The 6,000-nt window shown below is 41.7% G+C and overlaps 1 protein-coding gene across 2 annotated transcripts in view; it reads left to right on the top strand.

Annotated features, from left to right (window-relative positions):
- The first annotated feature begins 276 nt into the window (after nt 1–276).
- The window catches only part of CF3H1orf100 (chromosome F3 C1orf100 homolog), a 29,285-nt gene continuing 23,561 nt past the window's right edge, over nt 277–6,000 (top strand). For both annotated transcript variants that reach the window (XM_042925402.1, XM_042925401.1), the window contains exon 1: nt 277–363. The gene's annotated coding sequence lies outside the window, so the exon portion shown is untranslated. The remainder of the gene's footprint in view (nt 364–6,000) is intronic.

Below are 6,000 nucleotides of genomic sequence, written 5' to 3'. Positions count from 1 at the left end.
CCCTGGAATACTCTTTACAGAAAAGAAAGTTCTGATGATTAAATAGTCTGGGTTATTTGCCCACATGGTGTTCTTTTCCACCCTGATTTTCACCCTTTCTTTCTTGTGCAGCTTGGCTCTCATAGAGACCAAGGGATCCCTACTTTTTATAAGGCCATGACCTGACAGGCATCATCTAGCAAAACTTTCTGTCCCACAGTGCATCACAATAGCCTTTTGAGTGATGTAGAAGGATCAAGCCCTATATCTCTGCAGTGTGTTTTTGCAGTATATCCAGCACCCGGAGGTGGCTGAAATAACCACTGTCCTCAGAAGACTGATTTTTAAGAACAAAGAGGACTCTACCCACCGGAGCCCAAGCAGGTAACACCGGTTCGATCATTACTGCTGGAATATCTCTCTCCTCTTACTTAGTGCTTGTAGTACTAAATTGCTGATTGCATTTTGAATGTTCTGGAGACGAGCACTCACAGTTAAGCAAACTTTGTGGCAAACCATTCTGTAAAGCCAAGAATTCTTTTGGAAAGTGAATATTCATACCTCTCAGCTTTAAATTATTTGAGTAGATTTCGCTCAACATTTTTTTTCTCTTAGAAACGAGGTACACCCATGTAAAGGCATCTGGCTCTCTGCAATACAAATAGTACAAAGATTAAAAGGGTACCTGGGTGATTATGTTGGTTAAGCCTCTGACTTCGGCTCAGGGCATGATCTCATGGTTCATGGGTTCGAGTCCCACGTCGGGCTCTGTGCTGACAGCTCAGAGCCTGGAGCCTGTTTCAGATTCTGTCTCCCTCTCTCTCTGCCCCTCCCCTGCTCATGCTCTCTCTCTCTCAAAAATAAATACACATTAAAATTTAAAAAAAAAAAACAAAAAACAAAAAGAACAAAGATTAAAAACTGTTTACTAGATTAGCAGGTTACTGAGTTGACTGACTGATTGATTGGTTCTTTCATTCACTCATTCCAAAGTATGCACAGAGCACTTTCTTGGATGGGGAGTACTTTGCCAGTCAATGAGGCAGGAGAAGGACAAGGACAGTGAAGACAGTGGCTGCCAAAACAATATGGTCCCAACATCTAGGAACTTGCATTTCAGGTAGCCAGGCCAGACCTTGTATGAAACTCATGTCTTGTGCTTTGAAGAATCTCTAGAGCCTTATCCGACGCCTGGCACAAACTTTTTACTCATTCAATGTTCTCTTAAACGATAGAATGAATAGATGAATTCAGAAACCAATAAGCCAATGAAGACAGGCCTTAAAACCAAAATGCGTTATAGGATTAATTAAGGGCTCTGGGAGTCCAGAGGTGGGCAACGGACCATTTGGAACCCAGAAGAGCGAGGCCTTGGAGGATATGACACAGACCTTGAATAAGGCCAGGAAGGGTGGGTGGAACTTAGATTCAGAAGAAGGGAAGAAAAAGCATTGAGGCAGTAGAATTCAGAGTAGGATTGGGAAGTGGGGGTAGATAACCAATCTTCGTGAACTGGGAAGACTGGCTTCTTGAGGAAACAGAAGAAGGAGGGGACTATCCAGGTCATTCAGTGGTGGAAAGCCCTCTTCTCAATTCTTCTCACAATACACATGCTCAAAGGCAAGTGGTAGCAATTGCCCCCACTATACAGCCACCCTGCAATCAGCCAGGCCACTGTCATACATCCAGCCAGGGTGGGTCACATCAGTTCTGAGCAAGCCCCCACCCCACAGCTTCTCTGCACTGTCAGATCACTAAGGAGTGGCTTTCCCCAGGGACCCAACCTCCGCCAACACCTTGAGTACCGATTCCACACCTCCAAGGAAAGGTGGGGTGGGGGGGTGGTGCGCAGGGCTCTGGGGTTTTAAAGTACATCTAGAAAACCAATTGTTGCTACTTATATACCAGTTTAAATGCCACCCTCTGTTTTTCGAATTTTCCCAAAATTATGGATAAATAACATTAGAATCTTGGGACCCTGACTACTATTCTGCCTCTGCTCCTTCTTTGAACAGATTTATTAAGTGATAAAACTTGCTAGTTATTTGAGGTTCACAAGCTTATTAAACTTACCAGGCAGTTACTACTGGTCCCACATAATCTCATACTGGGAGGATCTAACCTCTGATTTAACAAATATTATTTTTAGTCCTTCCTACCATAAAAAATTGATGTCACTTTAAAATTTTAAACCACAGAAAGCCCATCTACATGAGGAAAGCTTATCACATGCTTCCTATCAGGGAAAATGTTCAGGTTTTCTGAAGCAAAGGTGACATCTGTTCTTGGAGCCTTTTCCTTTAAAATTCTGAAAAATTCGGAGCCGGGGGGGGGGGGGGGGGGGGGGCACCTGGGTGGCTCAATCGGTTTAGCCTCTGACTTCGGCTCTGGTCATGATCTCACGGTTGGTGGGTTTGAACCCCACATCAGGCTCAGAGCCTGATGCCTGCTTCAGATTCTGTGTCTCCCTCTCTCTCTGCCCCTCCCCCACTCATGCTGTCTGTCTCTCTCAAAAACAAACATTGAAAACATAATAAAATTCTGAAAAAGAGTGTGGGTGGGGTGTGGGGACACAGCCACTCAACAACCTGAAGGGTAACTTGTCGAGGAAACTTGTCAAGGATTCTGTTTTAGAAGCTACGAAGCTTTATTTTGTATCAACTTGTGTGACCTTGTGATTAGTATCAGACTTGATCTCCTTCCAGCAGGTAAGTAACGAGAAAGCAGAACCACATGTCTCTTGCTAAATGCTTTTTCCACAGTGCCAAGCAAAGGTGGTTGATCAAAAAATATCTGTTGAGTGGATCAATGAGTCAGTGGCACTGTAGCAGGAGGAGAAGGGCTTCAGAGTCAAACAGATTTGGCTTTTTTTTTCCTTTTCTTGTTTATTGGCCATGTAACCTTCAACGTGAAATTTAACATCTACGAGAAATTCAGGATAATGAAGGAAAACTCTCAGGACTCCTGAGAGGATTGAGTGAAACAGCATATGTGACAACTGTCTGGTGGATAATGAGCGTCAGCCCAGGATGAGGCCTTTCCCATCATTTCCCACAGAAGGTGGCTACTCTTTTTCAAAATTGTTTTGGCTATTTTAGTTCCCTTGCATTTCCAAATAAGCTTTAGAATAAACTCATCTATATTCTCCAAAAACTCCTACTGGGTAGTTTGACCAGATCCAATTTGGGCAGATTGTCATCTTTACTATGTTGAGTCTCCCAAACCATGAACATAGTATATCTCTCAGGTCTTTGATTTCTTCCATCAATTCTGTAGCCTTCAGCATACAGAGTCTGTGCATGTCTTGTTAGATTTGTGCATAATGTGTCTCCTTTTTTCTTTTGAGCTATTATAAATAGTTGTGTTTTAAATTTTTGGCTCCAATTTTTTATTTAAAGTATAGAAATATAATTATGTGTGTTGACCTCGTATCCTATGATCTTGTTAAAAACGTTATTTGTTTTGGGGCGCCTGGGCGGCTCAGTTGTCTGGACTTATCATCCAACTCTTGATTTCAGTCCAGGTCATGATCTCACAGTGGGGAGATCGAGCCCCCGTGTCAGGCTCAGTGTGGAGCATGGAGCCTGCTTGGGATTCTCTCTCCCTCTCTCTCTCTCTCTCTCTGCCCCTCTTCCAGCTCATGTGCACTCTCTCTCTCTCTCAAAATAAATAAATAAGCTTATTTATTTATTCATAGGCTCCTTGGGATTTTCTACATAAACTATTATATCATTTGTAAATAGGGACAGTTTTCTTCCTTTCCATCTATATGCCTTATATGTCTTGCCCTGGCCTTATTGTACTGTGTAGGACTGCCTGCATTGTGTTGAATAGGAGTGATAAGAGTGACACCCTTGCTTTATTTCTGATTTTAGGAAGAAATCAGTCTTTCTCCATTAAGTATGATGTTAGCTGTAAATTTCTATAGGTGTTCCTTATCTGGTTGGAAAACTTCCCTCATGGTTGGCTAAGAAATTTTACCATAAATGGATAGGTTTTATCAGATTTTTGACTGTTATATTATTTAACAGAATTCTGATTTGATCCATAATATATTCTGTAATACCAAAAAGTTGCTGAAAACGTTGACAAGATAAATCTTATACCTTTGTCCCTAACTCAGTATGTTGAACATTAACGTTGAGGCAGTTTGTTGCAATGTTACGGCTTTTATTCGTGTACCTTAGTTCACCTTCTGAACATCAGAATAATAAAAAATTCTATTATTAAGCTTTCATTTCTGTGCCCTGGGAGTCTAACCGCAGTGGTTTATGTGCCGGTATTAATTAATTGGAAGTGGTTACAATTCTCCTAAATAAGAGCCATGAAGTTGCCCAAATCTTTCTCATTCTTAGCAATGTACCTTAAGGAATAAATTTCCTAGAATCAAAATATATTTATATTCAGCAAGATCAAAATGTCCAGTACTATGGAACTGGGTTTCATAAATTCTGGCATATTCGGTTACTCAATAAATATTTATGAAATGTCCACCATGTGCCAATTTTTATCTTTGGCCCTAGGGATACAGCAGTGAGGATAACAGACAAACTTCCCTGTCTTCATGGAGACTACTTTCCAATGGGGAGACAGACCTAAATAAGATACATATGTAAACACGTAGTACAGCAGGTGGTGATGAGCATTTTGGAGAAAAATAAAACATAGAACATGGAGGAGTCCAGGCGTGGGAGAGGAATGGGGTACTATTTTAAATAAAGTGATGGTTGGACCTCACCAAACAACATAAAGGAACCTTAAACATTAGAATTAAGAATACTCTGTAGCAATGTGGAAAAATGGCATGATACCTCATTAAGTGAAAAACAGAGAACATAAAACAGGAGATCTGCCGTGGTTTCGAGTATTTAAGTATGTACATATATGATGTATATAAAACATAAAAAATGAAAATAGTTTGTGGATAATTTTCATATTATTTTACAGCATTATTCACTTTGAGCATAATTATGCCCGCAGTTTAAAACAAGAAAAATGTTTAAGGTTCCCTAAGGCTAATTCAAAATGGAATGGAACATACGTACGGGGATTCAGCTAGAACTCACCTTTGCCCCGGAAGGATTTTATTTGGGGCACCTCTGAGGAAGAATCTTCTATTCAAGCGACCAACAAAGAGTCTGTATTTTATTTTATTTTTTTTATTTAAAAAAAAATTTTTTTAACGTTTATTTATTTTTGAGACAGAGAGAGACAGAGCATGAACAGGGGAGGGGCAGAGAGAGAGGGAGACACAGAATCTGAAACAGGCTCCAGGCTCTGAGCTGTCAGCACAGAGCCCGATGCGGGGCTCGAACTCACAGACCGTGAGATCATGACCTGAGCCGAAGTCGGACGCTTAACCGACCGAGCCACCCAGGCGCCCCAAAGAGTCTGTATTTTAAAGGAGATGAAAGTTCCATTGTCCAGGGTGCCGAGAACAGTGGTTGCACAGTGTTGGCTGAGAGTATGGAAGTGATGGCAAGCTTAACATGCGTGCGTAATCATCTCCTTCAGATTTGGCATGTGAATCTATTTTTCACGATCGACTAAAATAAAACGAACTGACACGTGTTACTGCAAACTACATTCTCTTATTTGTTCCAGAGATGACAAGTAATCACACAAGATGTGACTTGGTAGCCTGTATATGGGGTAGCAACCGTTCTCTAGGGATGCAGAAGGACAGGTTGCAACCATTGCCAGACAATGTCTTCCGATGATTCTGAGAGCTCAGATTCCGTGTGGGCTGTTCGTGTGTTCCTCCGAAAATGTTTTTGTGGCCCGGCCAAAGCATGGCAGCCCAGGACTGGTTTATTCCCTCCGGTGTTGATTCAGAATTCCTAGGCACTGAGCAATCACTCTATCCTCAAAAGGCAGACGCGGTGTTGTCTTAGTGAAGCGCAAATGTCCTGAATATCTTCCATTCTTCTCTCCGGCATGTCACGTCTGGTGAAGGAAAATCCCAGCAGTCACAAAGCTTTCCGAGTTCATGCAGGAGCTCAGTGGTGTTTACTCGGATTT

This window comes from Panthera leo, chromosome F3, assembly GCF_018350215.1.
Source record: "Panthera leo isolate Ple1 chromosome F3, P.leo_Ple1_pat1.1, whole genome shotgun sequence".
Taxonomy (NCBI): Eukaryota; Metazoa; Chordata; class Mammalia; order Carnivora; family Felidae; genus Panthera; species Panthera leo.
Note: the sequence above shows the minus strand (reverse complement) of the source record. Positions and strands in the feature narration are given on the sequence as shown.